This window comes from Sorex araneus, chromosome X, assembly GCF_027595985.1.
Source record: "Sorex araneus isolate mSorAra2 chromosome X, mSorAra2.pri, whole genome shotgun sequence".
NCBI classification, from domain to species: Eukaryota; Metazoa; Chordata; class Mammalia; order Eulipotyphla; family Soricidae; genus Sorex; species Sorex araneus.
Window position 1 is genome coordinate 160559023 of NC_073313.1, and position 18872 is coordinate 160577894.

The following is an 18872-nucleotide window of genomic DNA, read 5'->3' on the forward strand; positions in this document are numbered from 1 at the left end:
ACAGTGGGAGGGTCAAAGACACGTTCCCCCTGGTGGTGGTTAGGCAGAGCCACTGGGCAAGTCCTAAATTCAATGCCAGTGGGTTGATGGAGGGCAGAGAAACTCCTCGAAGGGTCTTTGTCTAACCCACCAGTCCCTGAGGGAAAAATGAAGTCTATTTCCACGGGCCTTAGGAGGAACGCACAGTGACCCGGGGGAGTAGTCTGGTTTCGTCTTCTATCCTGGGCTGATTTTCTATACTCTCCTGTGCTGAGACCCGCACACAAGCAGCTGGACGGGGAAGGTAGCTCTAGACGTGCCACGGACATCTGCACTTCAGATGCAGAGATGCCGGAGCCTGGAGAATGTTCTAGAAAACTGGTGGGGAACCGACCAGTTTTCTAGAACTGGTGGAGAGGAATGGACTTTTCCTTGATCTCCTCATACTCAGGGTACAGGGGGCTTTCCAAAAGCAGCAGGACCCAGGGGTCCTTTGCACTTCCCCGTGGGGTGTTGTGACGTGAGTGTGTGTCTGAATGCTCGCTCTCGTTAGTAAACAGAGATGGTCACTGAGATTACTGAGGCGAAGGCCCCTCATATAACAGTGCCACGACTTTATTAGGCCATGCAGTGACTTTTTTTTTTTGCTTTTTGGGTCATACCCGCTGATGCACAGGGGTTCCTCCTGGCTCTGCACTCAGGAATTACTCCTGGCGGTGCTCAGGGGACCATATGGGATGCTGGGAATCGAACCCGGGTCGGCTGCGTGCAAGGCAAACACCCTCCCCTCTGTGCTGTCGCTCCAGCCCCCATGCAGTGACTTCTTAATCTGAGCTGACTTCCTTGGCTCAGATGCAGAGCACTCGCACTGCTCATGCTGGAGCACTGTCACGGGAAGGAGACACTTAAGCAATGGGAATCTGGAGGCAGAGGGGGCGAAGCTTAGCTGGCCTCAGCCTCGAGGAGAGGTCAAAGGCCAGCCCGCGGGCTCCCCGCTGCACCAGCTCTGAAGCTGCTGTTTCTGCCGTTACGCGTTCCATAGGGGTATGTCTAGAGGTCAGAGGTCAGGCCTCGAATCCCTTTTAGCCCAAAGAGACCCCAACAGCTGAGTTTGCTTCCCTGCCTGAAGCGGGGGGCATCAGCCTTACCCAGCCATCCCCCGAATATTCCCTATCTGGAGTGGGGGATCAGACTATCCCAGCCAGCCCCCCAATCTTCCCTGTCTGAGTGGGGGATCAGACTAACCCAGCCAGCCCCCCAATCCTCCCTGTCTGGAGTAGGGGATCAGACTAACCCAGCCAGCCCCCCAATGTTCCGTCTGGAGTGGGGAGCATCAGCCTTACCCAGCCAGCCCCCCAATCTTCCCTGTCTGCAGTGGGGGGCATCAGCCTTACCCAGCCAGCCCAATCTTCTCTGTCTGGAGTAGGGGATCAGCCTAACCCAGCCACCCCCCAATCTTCACTCGGAAGAAGTGTCCTGGTGGAAAACATGTGTGCCACTCCGACAGCCTGCTAAGGACCCTGTCAACCAGCTGCTCGTCTACTCTTGCTGAGAATTACGCCATAAGATCCAAGTTCACCCAGTTTAAAATATTTATGGTTAATTTGTAAAAATATATATTATGTTAACTAATAGTATCCTCTATGAAGCTAACTTAAGATTATATGTATCGTAAACTGCAAAGATTGCTCAGGAAAAGAAAATCGCTTGGGCTATGTTTCTGTTTTAAGAGCACGCTGCTGTCACTGCAGGGCGGTGGCAGTGCCGTGTTCCTCCTGTGTCTGTGTCTTCTCAGGAATTAAAGCTGCACCATGTATTTATGGAAACGTGGAGGTTGTGTTCTTTGTTCCCAACAGCGGTGTGCCAGAGGGTGTTCGTCCTAGTTCCTGAAAACTCATGTTCCAAGTTTCCGGAATTGGTCTAACCTGCATCCAGACACTTGCATGGCGGGAAACATCTGGTACCATGGGAACTAGTGGACACTGTGAGTCAGGACTTTTTTGAGAACTGGTGCTCATGGTTTAAAAAGATCTCCACGGGGCTGAAGATAGCACAGTGGGGAGGGCGTTTGCCTTTGCACACAGCCGGCCCGGGTTCCATCCCCGGCATCCCATAGGGTCCCCCAGCACTGAGCACCACCAGGAGTAATTGCTGAGTGCAGAGCCAGGAGTAACTCCTATGCATGGTCAGGTGTGAGCCGAAACACACACACACACACACACACACACACACACACACACACAAGTAAATAGAAGATCTCCACTTCCTCCCCCTCTGCTTTTGTCACATTCTTGGGGAAATCAAGGCAGGCCAGGGAGAGAACAGAACTGGCAGGTACCCGGGAAAAACAGTACGAGACGGGGCCTTCTCAGGGCACGTCCACGTCTCTGCAGTTGAGTCTGGGGAGAGGCGACTGCACCTTCTCTTACAGTGTTCCAGATGAGGGGAACTGGGCCTTTGTCGGTGACATTTGCTGTTCCTTTCTCTCCTGTGTGTGTGGTGGTGCCAGGCCACACCTGTGGTGCTCAGGGGTCACTCCTGGCACTGCCCAGAGACTACACAGTACCAGGGACTGAAGCAGGGGTGGCTGCACTAACCACTCTACCATCTCCTCAGCTATTTCCCTAATGAAACGTTAGCATTGAACTGACACTACATGTACATTGGTACCCGGGTGGCCAGGTGAGTTACTGGTGAGAGTGGACTTAGTGATCCAGACCCCAGAGAACAAGAGATGTGAAGCGACCCCCCCTGTGCACACAGACCCTGGCAGCCGGTGGAGCTGAGTGCGGGTCTATAGCTTTGGGGCTACAGACACCCCCATTTCTGATGGGTTTGTTCTAACCCCAAAGGGCAATTTCATTAGTCAGTGTGAGAAAACACATTTCACGGAAGCAGATCCAACCCTGTCGGGGAGAGGTCTCAGGACAGGACAGACACACGTTCCCGACCTGGAAGGCTCTCTCTAGGGGTTAACATGTGACCAGGGCAACATTGCTCATGGCCACCCACTCAGTAGGAGCCTCTGATCCACGGCGTGGGCCCATGTGTGCCACAGCAGAAGCTGGCTCCTCCTGACAGTCTTGGGCCACTGTATCACTGTCATCCCGTTGTTCATCGATTTGCTCAAACGGGCACCAGAATCATCTCCATTCGTCCCTGTAGCATGCTAGAGTAGCCTGATGGTGTATTGGGGGCTCTTTTAGGGTCAGGGGAATGAGGACTGTTGTTGTGACTGTTTTTGGCATATCGAGTATGCCACGGGGAGCTTGCCAGGCTCTGTCATGCGGGCGAGATACTATCGGTAGCTGGCCAGGCTCTCCAAGAGGGATGGAGGAATCGAACCTGGGTCGGCTGCGTGCAAGGCAAAAGCCCTACCTGCTATGCTATCACTTCAGTCCTAAGTATCTGTTTTAAAATGTAATGGTATACAATGGGGGGAGAGGGATGGAGGGGAGTTCTCGAGCAGTGCTCAGTGAGCCGCTCCCAGTCACTCTAAGCCAAGCGGGCCATATCCAGGAGTGCCGGGCAGAAGCAACGTAAAGGAACGGAACCCAGGACCCTGTGCATTCAAGGCATGTGCCCTAAGCCATCTCCCCAGAGACGGAACGAAACTGCTGTCCATGTGTAAATCATGGGAAGTGGCGGTGACCTTCTCGTGGCAGACAGGTCATGTCTGCTAATCAGCGCTGGCCGAAAACCACTGACCTCAGCAACTTGGCCGAGCACACAGCCCAGGGAGGCCCGCCCTGGAATGTCTTCTGGGAACACCCATTCCCAAGGGAGGCTGGGAAGCTGCCCCAGACTCCCCGGTCCAGCGCGTGGTCAGTGTGGAGTCTTGCTCTTCTGAATGCCTCCCCCCAAGACTCCAGAGTTGGGACTGGAAGTAATGAAGTATGTCCGCCGGAAAAGGCAGCCAAGGTGGTATGTGTCTGTTGGGTAACATCGGGTTGTCCTTGCTCCTCCCGCAGGGAGCTGGGGTTTATGGAGCTACTCCCAGCACAGTGCCCCTGAGGCACACCCAATTCCATCAGGCACTAATAATCCCACGTTGCTTTTCCCTTTCCTTTATGTCATTTGCTTGGTTTGTTTAGCAATGTCCTTTTTGTGTAGACACAGGAAGACAGTGGATGCTATGTTACATAACATGGGAGTTAATTGGCTCCAAAATAATATTTACTTCTGGGCATCTGTGTTTACTTAAGCCTCAGTTGCCCTTGGTTCCTAGCACTCCGAGAGTAAGGGCCCGACAAGGGACTGGATGGACGCAGGGCAAGCTGTGAGCTACCCTGGCACCAAAATGGGCCAGGCCAAGCACCATAATACTTAACTATAAGTTAAGAGCATGGTCTTGGACAAACTCTATCATGACCCAAAAAGAAGTAACTGAATGAAGACCCTGCTGGGGTTAGGAAAGACTAACCTGGCCTGAGGACTGTGGTTTGGAATATACAGCAAGATGTCTCAGGAAGAGCCAAACTTTAAGCTTAATATATCTCTTACTGTGTTCATACAATGACATTGTTAGAAACATTATGAGAAGTAAATTTACTATGTTTTTGTTTCTTTTTTTTTTTTTCTTTTTGGGTCACACCTGGCGATGCACAGGGATTACTCCTGGCTTTGCATTCAGGATTCACTCCTGGTGGTGCTCGAGGGACCATTATGGGATGCTGGGAATTGAACCCCCGGTCAGCCGCATGCAAGGCAAAATACCCTCCCTTCTGTACTATCACTCCAGTCCCTATTATGACTGTTTATTTGTTTTTGCTTTTTGGGTCACACCCGGCAATGCACAGGGGTTACTCCTGGCTCTGCACTCAGGAATTACTCCTGCCGGTGCTCAGGGGACCATATGGGAATCATACCCGGGTGGACCGCGTGCAAGGCAAACGCCCTACCTGCTGTGCTATTGCTCCAGCCCTTTTTATGACTATTTAAATGAATTACTAGCTGAGGAAAGGAGAAAGCAATACACCCTGGATGGAGTCCTGCCCTTGAGCGGATCTCCTAGGAATCTGGAGTGCTGGACCCTCAGATGAGATTCTGTCCTGGAGTTAATCTCCTGAAGGAGGGGCTTTACCTCTCTTTGTTGTTGTGACAATGTCCAACCCCAGCCCTCATGATTTCTACATAACTGTGCCGTAAGGGGTAAGCGGAGATGAGACTCTGGAAAGGAGATGCAGAAGTTGTTGGGGAAGAGAAAATTGGGACTAGATACTGAGGATTAGACGCTGAGGACGAGAAGGTCAATGATGAGACATTGAAGATGAGGAGAACTGTGACTTGGGAGACTTGGGACTAGAAGGAGAACCAGATGACGATGATGACTGGAAGTGGAGAACTATGAGACTACAAGATGAGGAAGAAGAGGGAACGAAGGAGAGGACTTGGAGGTCCATCAGGAGACCAGGATGGTGGAACTCTGATGACTGGGACTATGACTGTGCCGTAAAGGGAGAGATGAACTATGCCAGGGAGAGACAGAAATAAATCGACAATCGACCAGCCTGGGGCCCGGGTCCTGTTCCGCCATCTCCCCCAGTCCCTTGTCTGTCACCTGGCCTGGGGAGGCGGCTCTCGGCCACCGAACGTTAGAATCCCCTGTGTGGGCCCATCATACCCCCTTTTCTATTTGAAACGTACACGTGTCCTTTTGGAAATGACCACGCAAAGTCCTCGGGTCTACCTGAGTTTACACAGCAGGTTTCCAGAGAGAAGTCATTTATCAGCCTGGTCTTGATGGGGGATCAGGAGGGACTCTTCAAAAAATAATGGACATGAAGGATTCCACGATGACACAATTTCTACCAATAACACCTATAATGGGACTGGAGCCATAGAACAGCGGGGAGGGCGTTTGCCTTGCATGTGGCCAACCGGGGTTCAATTCCCAGCATCCCATAGGGTCCCCTGGGCACTGCCAGGAGTGATTCCTGAGTGCAGAGCCAGGAGTCAGCCCTGAGCATCGCCGGGTGGGACCCAAAGAGCAAAATAATAACAATAATAATAACGCCTAGAACCAGAGAAGACGAAGCGTCTATAGAACAGAGTTTACATACACACTCCGCCACAGGTGGCACTTCTGTCACAGGTGGCACCACATGAGGGCACTTCAGGCTCGGTCCCTAACACGAGATGGTCTCCTGAGCACCACCAAGGAGCCCCTGCACGCTGCTAGGTATGCCACCCATTTTTTTTTTTAAAGAAAGAGGGGGAAAAAACCCAAAAAACCCCAAAGACCATCCAACCAAAACAAAAGAGCTAAAATACTTATCAAGAAAATCACAGCTACCGAGGATTGGTGGACGGAAACCCCCATGGCTCACCACCCCCACCCCACAGCCACCATTGAGCCAGCAGGGAAGGGTGCAGTGTCACATCTCCAAGGGACGATGCTGCCAAATGTCCCAGGTAGGCAGGTCTGGGCTGAGAGCTGCGGGGCCTTGTGGGAAAGGGGACAGCGGGTTCTCCTTTCTGCCTGAAGGACCAGCAGCCTCCCCGCCCATCCCCTGAGACCCCCTGTTCTAGCCCACAGCTACTCTGGCTTTTGTGTGTTGTGTTGGCACCATCACCCTCTGACTTCCTTCTCTTTACCTGCTCATCCTCTAAGGCAGCTGTGATGCAGGCAGGTGGACGGACAAGGAAAGACAGACAGACGTGGCAAAGGAATTCCTGGGGAGTACTAAAGCCACCCAGTCCTAAGGCCATCGGGACCCGCCTGTGCTCAGACCTTTACCCAGAGCTAGCCCAGACCAGAGAAGGCTGGACCCATCCTCCAAGAGAAGATCCAGCAGGGACAAAGATCAAGGAAAGGAGTTTCAAAGATGAGCATCCCAACCCTACCCTCCTTGGCAACCACCCTAGCAACGGGCTCTTACCTAGCTAGGAGCCCCACATGGGGTGGCTTGGGAAAAACCCTATAAAAGCCACATTGAACAAAGAAAGCGCACACATATGCTGCCCAATTCCATGTGCTGCTTGATTTACGTGGCCGAGCACATGTGATGCCCACATCTCCCCGCCAGAGACTTGTACTGGGGCTCTCTGCCTTTGGGGGAGTCTGTGCTCTTTCTCTCAAGCATTACTCTCTCTCCCTTTTCTCTCCCTCCTTCCCCTTCCTCAAAAGCCTCCAAAGAAAATGTTTTCCCTCCACTGCTCATCTAGTCCTGACATTCTTTACTGTGAGAAGGTCAAGACCTATCAGGGCCGGGGGACGCTTAAGATTGACTTTCCGGGGCTGGAGCGATAGCACAGCAGGGAGGGCGTTTGCATTGCACGCGGCCGACCTGGGTTCGATTCCCAGCATCCCATATGGTCCCCCGAGCACCGCCAAGAGTAATTCCTGAGTGCAGAGCCAGGAGGAACCCCTGTGTATCAGCGGGTGTGACCCAAAAAGAAAAAAAAAGATTGACTTTCCTTCCCTGCAAAACCCCTCCCCGCCCCAAGGGACCCAGCCCCAGCTGCTGAAAACCTCCAGAACTCAACTGCCGTCATGTTCACGGCCACTCTCCACACACTCAGGCCCAGCCTCATCTGTGAGGGGACATATTTCTGGACAACCCATACCTCACACCACCCATACTCCAAGAGTCCCGCACCACATTTGAAGGGGTTCAAAGTAGGAGGCAACCAATCTTAGAGGGAAATATATCTATCTATCTATCTATCTATCTATCTATCTATCTATCTATCTATCTATCTATCTATCTATCTATCTATATATATATATAAGTATATATATAAGCACACAAGGCTCAACCCTTAACAACATATTAGTAATCTCTTAGAGAAGGGCTAATGGCCCTGGGTGAAATACAATAATCTTCACACTCTTTGCTCTAAGGAAACTTTTTTGGAGCACCTTCAGCAGTTTTTCATAACAAACAATACAAAATAAGTTACTTCAGTTTTGCTTCTTTGGGGCAGGGGTTGGGATTTGGGATGGAAATATCCAAAATATGGTGGTGGGATTGTTGTTCGAATATCATCACTGTCATCATCACTGTTATCCCATTGTTCATCGATTTGCTCAAGAGGGCGCCAGTAACATCTCCATTCGTCCCTGTCACGTGCTAGTGTAGCCCGATGGTGTATTGGGGGCTCTTCAGGATCAGGTTAATGAGGACCATCATTGTTACTGTTTTTGGCACATCGAGTATACCATGGGTAGCTTGCCAGGCTCTGCCATGCGGGTGGGATACTCTCGGTAGCTTGCTGGGTTCTCCGAGAGGGATAGAGGCTATTGGGGAGGCCTTCAATCACCTTTACAGGTGTTCCCAGTCTACCGAATGTAAGCTTTTGGTCGACTGGCATGTTGTCACGATCTGCACACTGACAAACACGCACCTGCCTGCGTCTCTGGGCAGCACCTGGGACATCTGCAGCCTCAGGTTGATCTCCTTGAGGTTGATGTAGTGTGCCCGGAGGTTGCTGAGCAGCTGGCAGAGCAGGACCCTATCACGGAGGGTCTGTGCCAGGTCACCCGGTGGTTGGCTGACAGCCACTATGCTGACAGCCTCATGCAAGGCAACAATTACTCTTCAAACAACAAGAGTTACTAGCTAAGAGTAAATTTTTTTTCCCCCTGTCTTGGTTTCTGGATCATACCCATACCCACCAGTGCTCAGATTCAAAGCAGTGTTTGCCACAAATGCAAGCTAGGCACCCAGCAAACCCTCTGAACTATCCAGTCAGAGAATAAATCTCTTTCCACATAAACTTACTGACCAAGTGTCTGAGTAAATAAATAAACGTGGGTGTCCGTGTATCTTAATATTGTCTTCTGCTGGCTTTGGGGTAGATGTAGTAACAGGCAACAAAAAAGACTGGAGAAACGGAAGCAATAAAGAAAAGAAAATCTGGACCAAGTAGATTGTACAGGGCTAACGGTCTAGCCCTACATGTGGCTGGCTCAGCTCTGAACCCCCGCAAGGCCAAGAGTGACCCCTGAGCACAGTGACAGGAGTAAGTTCTGCCCAATCCAACCCCCTAACAAAATACAAAAAATAGGAAAGAAAATTCTAACTCTATTCAGTGTATTCAAATTATAGGAACTGGGTGTCAAGAGTCTGTTCTTCTTCAAATGTAGAGAAGATAAAGGATCCTAATAAAAAGAAAAAGAGCTAGAAAAACCATCTACCTTCACATATTTGAGTATAGGTGATTCTTAGGAAGACTCAACTTATAGTATGTTGCTTTACTAGATTCAAAACCAAGACAAAGCCCCTGTCTGCAAATATCACCTATGAAGACCCAGAAGATACATGCATATATGTCTATGTGTGATGTCACATATATATATATTAAGCAAAGGTGGCAATAAGACAAAAGGACTGTCAGGGATAAAGCAAAATACTATCATGATTAAGGAAAATTATGCAATATTTCAAGGAAGAGGTCGATCTTGAAGAAGACTAGAGGATAATGAACTTGGCAGGAAGTGCAGAGAGCAATATTTGGGGAACTTACTCATAGAAGAAGACACTCTGTAACTGATAGAACAGAACTGAAGATAAAAACTGAAAATATAGAATGAAATGAAATATAGAAAGGGTAAGTTTTTAATATCAACAATAGTATGAGTAACAGAATCTGAAAAAGATTTAAGTGAACAAAAGATAATCTGAAAGATAAGCAGTAGACAAAAGAAAATGTAACAGCCTCACTTCTGATGTTACTTAGTGCTATAAAGGTGAATAGAATCAGTAGCTTGAACAATTTGCAACAGATGAGGCTAGAGAGATCGTGTTTTACTTGTTTTGCACATGGCTGGCCAGGTCTGATCCCCATATGGTCCCTGGAACCCTGCCAGGTGTGATCCCTGAGTGCAGAGCCAGGAATAAACCCTAGGTGTGGCCCCTAAATAAAAAATAAATAAAATGAAATTTTCCAATAGTGTATATTATAAAATTCTGAAAGTCTTGGGTACATCACTATAAGTCAAAGTCTATGCACAGAACATTATAATATCCAACGTAATCTTTCACCACACTATTAGCCCCTTTACCTGATTATCCCACTCGTCTCCCCCCTTCCTTCGGCAGACACAAATTTGTAGCACCAGTGGCTATGATCAGCTCTGTCTGCTCTCCAATCAGTTCGTCCCCTCCCCCTACTGTGCAATGTATGAAGGGAAAGCTGACTTCATTCAAATACTAGGATTTGTGTCAATGTTCTTTTTTTTTTAATATACAGTTAAGCGAATTTATTTATTTATTTATTTATTTAGCTTTTTTGGGTCACGCCCGGCGATGCACAGGGGTTACTCCTGGCTTTGCACTCAGGAATTACTCCTGGCGATGCTCAGGGGACCATATGGGATGCTGGGAATCAAACCCTGGTCGGCTGCGTGCAAGGCAAATGCCCCACCCGCTGTGCTATTGCTCCAGCCCCTGTGTCAATGTTCTTGGCTGGCTTAATCAAAGGGAAGCACTCAGGAGATGGAGAGCAGCTGCAAGAAGTTCCTTTTCCGGAACTCCCATCCTCTGGTCAAGTCTCCTCCAGGACTGCTGACCTCATTAGACAAGAATATCCTGCATTTGCAAATAGTGAAGCCTGTTTCTCCTAGTCCTCTTGATTCGCCTTTCCTTAGTCTTCCCTGCGATCCCGAGTGGGTTCATGCGAGAGCCTTGTATTTGGCCCCGGGAGCCCCACAGCATGGCCACTGTGTTGCTGCTAAATTCTGCTGGGTGGAGCCGCTATTCAAAAAGGCAAAAAGGAGGGACCCAAGAGACAGGACAGGGTTTTGGGCATTTGCTTTGCATGCAGTTAATCCCAGTTCAATTCCCAGTACCACATATGGTTCCTTTCGAATATTAAATATAATAAAATATTGTGAACTACATTATAAATTTTTCTTTTTTTGCTTTTTGGATCACACCCAGTGATGCTCAGGGGTTACTCCTGGCTCTGCACTCAGGAATTACTCCTGGTGGTGCTCAGGGATGTTGGGAATTGAACCCGGGTCTGCCACGTGCGAGGCAAATGCCCTCCCTGCCGTGCTATCGCTCCAGCCCCATCAAATTTTTTTTAAAAGTTCGGGGAGGTATATTGTGATTACTGTGATTCTTGGTGGTGGAATATGTGCACTGGTGAAGGGATGGATGTTCGAGCATTGTATAACTTAAACCTGAAAGCTTTGTAACTTTCCAAATGGTGATTCAATAAAAGAATAAATTTAAAAAAAAAAAAAGAAAGAAAGAAGTTCATGCGGGAGGGATGAGGCATGGAGGAAATAAAAACACGACTTCTGGACACCAAAACACGCTATCAAGCATGACCTCCCTGCACGACCCCGACCCGAATGATGCCTTCCGTCCTGTGCCTTGTCAGCTCTGGCCTCTAGGGTTTTCTGCATGAAAGTGTGACGTTATTGATCCTTGCCTTTCACACATCTTAGGGGCCATTATGGAAGAATAAAGCATGGCTTTGGTTCCTTCAGAGTCCATGGTTCTCTAGGAAATATCCTGGAATGTTCTGGACCCACCAGAGACAGGAAAGGATAAGGGTCATGTTATAGAATCATTGTTGATTGAATTACAGCATTATTTTTTTCCAATAATGATTTAAACTAAGCTTCAGGGTCTCAAGCATGCAGCCAGGTGCAGGACTCACAGCTGGTGAGTACAAGTGACAGTCACACTTTGTCTTGGGTAACAGAGGTGAAAGTTATGGGGTATGAGAGCAGGTGAAAGTCATTCTCCTTTTCACAAGAAATGAAGAAAAATGGGCAAAATCAGGGAGGCCATTCTACAGTGCCTCAGTTTCCTCAGCAACACTGCACTGTAGCACTGTCCTCCCATCTGGTCCTGTTGTTCATCAATTTGCTCGAGCAGGCACCAGTAATGTCTCCTGTAACGTCATTGGTTTGTCCTTTCTCCATTGCCACAAAGAGTTTAGGTTTATCAGGTAATACTCATCACAGTGCTCCTGAAGCACCTCCATTCCTCTGTGTTTATTGGAATGTGGCTCTAAACCTTTTAGGACAACATTGGTATGTCCTGTTCCCCTTGCCACAGGAAGCTTAGGTTTATCACAATGCTCCTGAGTCACTTCCAATCACTGCGTTTATCTGCAAGCTCCTCTCTATTCTTTCTTCCCCAACTGGTCTATCACCTTTTCCCCCTAATCAGACTCTGTTAACTTCTAAGGTCAGATTCCTCAGAAATCTATGACTTTATACGTATGAATGAAATACTGCCTTTCTCCTCTCTTTATGCCTTTTGAATAGTTTACTTTAAAGCAATGTCCTTTTTGTATAGACCCACGAAGACAGTCAATATTATGCTTTGTGACTTGGGATTTAATTGGCTTTGAGTATTATCCCCTCCCAGACATCTGCTTTCTCGACTTAAGCCTCAGTTGCCCTTAGTTCCTAGCACCCCAAAAGCAGGGTCCCGACCAGGGACTGAAAGGACCCAGGGCAAGCTGTGAGCTACGCTGGCATCGATATGGGCCAGGCCAAAGCACCACGATTCTTAAGTTAAGAGCTTGATGATGGATAAATGCTGTCATGATCCAAAGGTAACGAGACTCGGACCCGCTAGGGATAGGAAAGACTAATCTGGCCTGAGCACTGTAGTCTGAGGTGGAGATGACCCCAGGAGAGCAATTCTATAAGTTTAATGTATCTCTTACTGTGTCCATACAAAATGACTAATATTATGAATATGCTTTTTGGACTACGGAGAGGAGAAATGCACCCCTAGACGGTATTTCGCCCTGAGGCGGGTCATCTTGCTGTATGAGAATCTGTCCTAGAAGCAGCATGCCCTGAGGGAAAGAACTGTGACCACACTTCCGTGTAAGCCCCAACCCCTCATGCTTGAGATTTAACGAGGCGGTAGGAGGGGGTCTGGGGAGAGAAGTGGAGAGAGAGATAGGAGTGAATAGAGAGGAGATTGGAATTAACGGCAACTGAGACCAACCAGCCTGGCTCTCCTTTCTTCCTTTGCCTGCCCATCACCACTGACCTCCCTGGGGTGGGGAAAGCGGTGTGAGACTACCGAACGCAGGCGGCGGGAGAGACAGAGCGCCACTGCCCTTTTTGCATTTACACAGTCTTCATTGTGATACTTGTTGTGACTGTGTTTGGCATCTCGAATACGCCACGGGGAGCTTGCCAGGCTCTGCCGTGTGGACGGGATCCTCTCGGTAGCTTGCCGGGCTCTCCGAGAGGGACGGAGGAATCGAATCCAGGTCGGCTGCGTGCAAGGCAAACGCCCTCCCCACTGGGCTGTCACTCCAGCCCGTTTCCTCAGTATCTGCAGGCAACACAGAGGCCACAGTTCCGGAATGGTGCCCAGTTGAGTCTGGCCAGGCTGAGGATTCCTGGTCAAGACTGCGTGGCACGTGTGGGTCCAGCAGCTCCATCCAGCTGAGTAAGATAAAATCACAGCGTCCCTGGCAAAAACATGAAGAAAAAGTCCCTTTCTTTTGATGACAACTTTATGATGATAATAAAAATGAAGAAACTGCAAGGTTTGCTCGGGACCAAATGGCAGCTGGCTGATGAGTTAGTGACCTTCCTGGAATCAAAAGTCACCCTGCCCTCTCCCTGGCATGGAAGACAGGGTCCCGGCGCATTCCAAGCCAGGTAGCCCCCAGGCTCTCTCCCATACTCACCAGGCGGCCCATTCCCACAGGTCTTTGTTACCTTTCTTGCCTCTATTTATTTACTTAAAAAAATTTTATAAGGTAGTTCCAAATAGCTGATCACATTTAATATTCAAACACCAATCCTACCACCATGACACCTTCCCACCACCATATTTTGGATGTTTCCATCCCAAAACCCAATTCCTATCCCAAAGCAGAACCAAAATAATATGTTTTGTATTGTCTGTTGCACACGGCTGACCTGGGTTCGATTCCTCTGTCCCTCTTGGAGAGCCTGACAAGCTACTGAGAGGATCCCGCCCGCATGGCAGAGCCTGGCAAGCTCCCCGTGACGTATTGGATATGCCAAAACCAGTCACAAGTCTCACAATGGAGACGTTACTGGTACCCGTGTGAGCAAATCAATGAACAATGGGACGGCAGTGCTACAGTTTGTTATGAAACACCACTACAAAAAAGTATCCTTAGAGGAAAGAGTGTGAAGATTGTTCTATTTCAACAGGGGCCATTGAGACCTTCTATAAGAGATCACAAACATATTGTGAAAATTGAGCCTTGTGTGCTTTTATATATATATATATATACATATATATATATATATATGTATCATGAATCACAAAATCCCCGTTAATCGTCGATTTCTCGAGTGGGCTCAGTAACCTCTCCATTCGTCCTTTCCTGAGATCTTAGAAGTCTCTCTCGCTTGGCCCTCCCAATGATGTCGCACTGGAGGCTCTTTCAAGGTCAGGGGAATGGGATCCAGCTTGTTACTGGATTCAGCATATGAATATATGTGTGTGTATATATATATATATATATATATATATAATTGATGAGCAATGGGATGGCAGTGATACAGCGATATGTTTCCCTCTAAGATTGGTTCCCTACTACTTTGAACCCAATCAAATGTGGTGTGGTACTCTTGGGGTATGGGTCGGGTGAGTCCTATGGAGTGGCCGCGCGACGCCTCAGACCATTTAAAATCCCGCTTAGTCTCCCAGCCGGCCTCACCAGAGGTTGTACGGTCCACCTGGGAGTGCACCCCAGTAAACCCCCATTCGTTCACATTACTTGTCTCTGTCCCTCTGTCTGCGAGGTCAGCGGTCTATCAGAAATCTCCTCTATCCCATTTTCCATCCACTGAGTCTCAGGGGAGGCTCTTGGACCTTGAACTGATCCCCAGAGAACCCTGGGCAGTCAGAGCCCGTGTCTCGGGGAGGAGACTCTGAAGTCCAACCAAGAGCACAGGGTCCAAGGAAATGTGTTTACCAGAGTAAGAGAAAACAGCAATAAAAACTCAGGGTGCTCTTCTGAGTGGCCGGGGGAGGAAGACGTGCAGACATAAACACATGAGCCACACTCCAGGGCACGCCTGTCTCCCCGGGATCCTCAGAGGCTCCCCGACGTCTGGCTCTGCTGAACAGGGGTCGGCTCTTTCAGACCTGGCCGCGGGACTTGAGCTAAGCGAATGGAGAGTAGGTGAGAAGAGTCTGCAGCTGACACACACACACACACACACACACACACACACACACACACACACACACACACACACACACACACACACACACACACACACACACACACACACACACACACACACACACACACACACACATACACACACACCCCCCCCTCCCTCTGCAGGGTTCTAATGCCATACACCAGAAGTCTGAGTACTATCAACAAACATTAAAGCATGAAAAGAAAAGGACCACACCTAATGACCTCTCGGCATCTACACTGCAAACCATAATGCCCGAAAGTAGAGAGAGAGTATGGGGGGAATTGTCTGCCATAGAGGCAGGGGGAGGGTTGGAAAGAGGGGGATATTGGGGACATTGGTGGTGGGGAATGTGCCCTGGTGGAGGGAGGGGTGTTCCATCATTGTATGACTGAAACTCAAACAGAAAAACTTTGTAACTGTACCTCATGGTGATTTGATTAAAAAAAATTTTTTTAAAAAAAGAAACTAAAAAAAAAAGAAAGAAACCATCACAGACTCCAGTAGCGGTGTCTGTAACACACCTACGACCTCTTTCAGCCTGCCCTTATCTCCTGCTCTGAGGACACCTACACATCGGGTCGGGCGCATTGGCGAGGTGGGTCCCACCCACAGGAAGCAGCCAAGGTTGGGAGAGGCAGATCGTGGCCCTCAGGGATTAGGAAATCCAGGTGTTTGTTGCCTTAGCCGGGCTGACAATGACCTAGAGAAACCTTCAGCCTCCTCACCCTCCCTTCCCATGGAGCTAGAAGCCTGGAGAAAAGGGTGGAGGCAAACGTCACATCAGGCGGAGATCTGGAGGCGGCGGCACTCCCTGAACACCTCCACTTCCTCGTCCTGGGCCAATCCGCATGCCCTGGGTAGCTTTAGGCTGCCCCGGGAGAGCGAGCGTCCCTCCACAAAGGCTCCAGGGGAAAAAAACCATTGGGGACCCCAGTGGGTGAATGCAGCAATGTGGTGTGCTTTTCCAAGACTTCAGGGGGCTGGAATCTTGGGGAGGCTTTCTTTTTGCTTTTTGCTTCTTTTGGGTCACACCCGGCAATGCTCAGGGGTTCCTCCTGGCTCAGGCACTCGGGAATTACTCCTGGCAGTGCTCGGGGGACCCTATGGGATGCTGGGAATCGAAACCGGGTCGGCCACGTGCAAGGCCAACGCCCTCCCCGCTGTGCTATCGCTCCAGCCCCTGGGGGAGGCTTTCTGAACTGAAGGACACCAGGAGAAAGGAGGACATTCTTGCCAGACAGACTCTGGGCATGATCATGGCCCGAGAAGCAGCAGGAGCCTGGATGCCTTGGTCGTCTGGGTGGCTTCGCTGCTTGACCCACGTGGGTCTCTGGGCTATCAGGTAGGGGTTGACTCAGTGGCCGCTGACAGGAACAAGTCCTGCCCGAATGATAGACGGTCAGAAAACCCAACCCAACCCAAACTTTTGAGGCGGAAAATCCTGGCATTGGCTTTGTCAATCCCAGACTAGCGCCCTCTGATTCAGCGAGTTCTTGTCTCTCCTCGGGAAAAGACAAGGGAAGAGAAAGCATCTACCGAGCGATGCTTTTAGACTGCTTCCCCCCCAGAAAACTGCTTCAGCAATGACCTCCCCGAGGGCAAACCCAACCCACTCGTGGTACAACCCCCAAACTTCCGGAATAAAGGTTGGCCCAGGGGCTGGGGTGATAGCACAGCGAGTAGGGCGTTTGCCTTGCATGCGGCTGACCCTGGTTCGAATCCCAGTATCCCATATGGTCCCCTGAGCACCGCCAGGGGTGGTTCCTGAGTGCACAGCCAGGAGTAACCCCTGTGCATCCCCGGGTGTGACCCAAAAAGCAAAAAAAAAAAAGTTGGCCCAGTCCTTTCCTGCTTGTAAGGTCACTCAGAGCAAACGCTTTCAGCCTCCAATGAGCTACCCATGAGGAGCATTTTCTCCAGCGTCACAGAGGATACTTGCTAGTGGTGTTTTTTGGGTTTTTTTTTTTTTCAATTTTTATTGAATCACTGTGAGATACAGTTGCAAAGCTTTCATGTTTGAGCTTCAGTCACACAATGATCGAACAGCCATCCCTCCACCAGTGAACATTTTCCACCACCAATGTCCCCAGTATCCACCCCCCCTCATGCCAACCCTGCCTCTATGGCAGACAATTTCCCCCATACTCTCCTCTCCTTTAGGGCATTATGGTTTGCAATCCAGATAATGAGAAGCTCTCACGTTTGGTCCTTTATCTACTCTCAGCACACATCTCCCATCCCGAGGAATCCCTCCAACCATCATTGACATAGTGATCCCTTCTCCACCCCAGCTGCCTTCTCTCCCAGCTCACGAGGCAGGCTGCCAACCACGGAGCAATCTTCCTGGCCCTTGGTGTCAGTCTCATATTATGTTATTTTATATTCCACAAATGAATGCAGTCATTCTATGCCTGTCCCTCTCTTTCTGACTCATTTCATTCAGCATGATACTCTCCATGACCACGTGAGTGGTGTCTTAATGTCACATATGTTGCTAAATTGCATCACGTACCTTTTCCTGGAGAGAACAATGGTAACAGGAAGGGACTTTGTGAAATTCTGATGTTTTCCTGTCATATACTTGGGGTTTTAAGTATAGGTCAAGCATTTCTTTTAAGTATACCTTTTTTTTTTTAAAAAAAAAATTGAATCACCATTAAGATATAGTTTCAAAACTTTCATGTTTGAGTTTCAGTCTTAAGTATACTTTTTTACTCTTCAAGTTGAAAGTGAGGCTATGAAATACACCTATTACTCAACTCTATTTACTGAGCAGCTCTTATGTGCTCGGTGCATCCGTGCACGCCTAGGATGCAGAGCTAAACAAGATCCAGCCCTTTTCTACATGGAGACATACAAACACACCATTGAAACATGGTAGGCTTAGTGTCAGGTGCAAGGCTTCAAGGAAAACTTGACAAAAGAGAAAATGTTTGGGTGCAATTTTGCAAAGTCAGGCAGGAATTCCTTTAGCTATTCTGGGGGGTGGTCACAGCCCCTTGGGTTTGCTAGCGACATTCGAGGAGTTGAAAAAATCCAACTTCTCCAATCTTTTAAAACAAGAGGCAGCTTCTCAACGGGACGCCTGCCTGAGCTCAGTCCCCTGCCTCTGTTGGGTGCTGTTAGCTGCGGGCCCTCTCAGGACGCTCGCAAGAGGCAGGAGAATGCAAGTCATAGCAATGAGGGCCAGAGGAAAACTTTTGCTGATCTTCCAAATTCAGTTATCTCAGGAAAGGGAGGTCCGGGCTGAGAGTTGGTAGACATCTATGCAAAGGCCAGTAAGGGGAAGCATGACAGCCATCTTCATGGTGACAGCATGTGACAGATATAACTGGACAACTTTTCCATGTATACCTGGCTGGACTTCTTGCTTTGGGCTCTTGGGGAGAATGGCCCCGCTGGTAGTCCGTTAGATAAAACCCTGAGGACACACACAGGAATCTTGGACCCGAGCAATGGGCGGCAGAGAGGGCCCGGGACATTGCAATAGGCCTTCTCCGCTGGGCCACTCCAGACGGGGGCAGGTGCCGTCCCACCACCTGCCCTCTAAGAGCCCCAGTGGTCACCATCTGCTAGAAGCCAGCAAGAAGCACCAGCTCCCATGTGGCCATGATCCAGAGACACACACAGGAATCTCGGACCCGAGCAACCTGCGGCAGCAATTTCTTCAGACCCTAATTATTAAAATCTTAGAATTCCTAAAGCGCAGCCATTTTTGAGGCCGTGCGACATTATATTATATCCATAACAAGCAATACAAAAC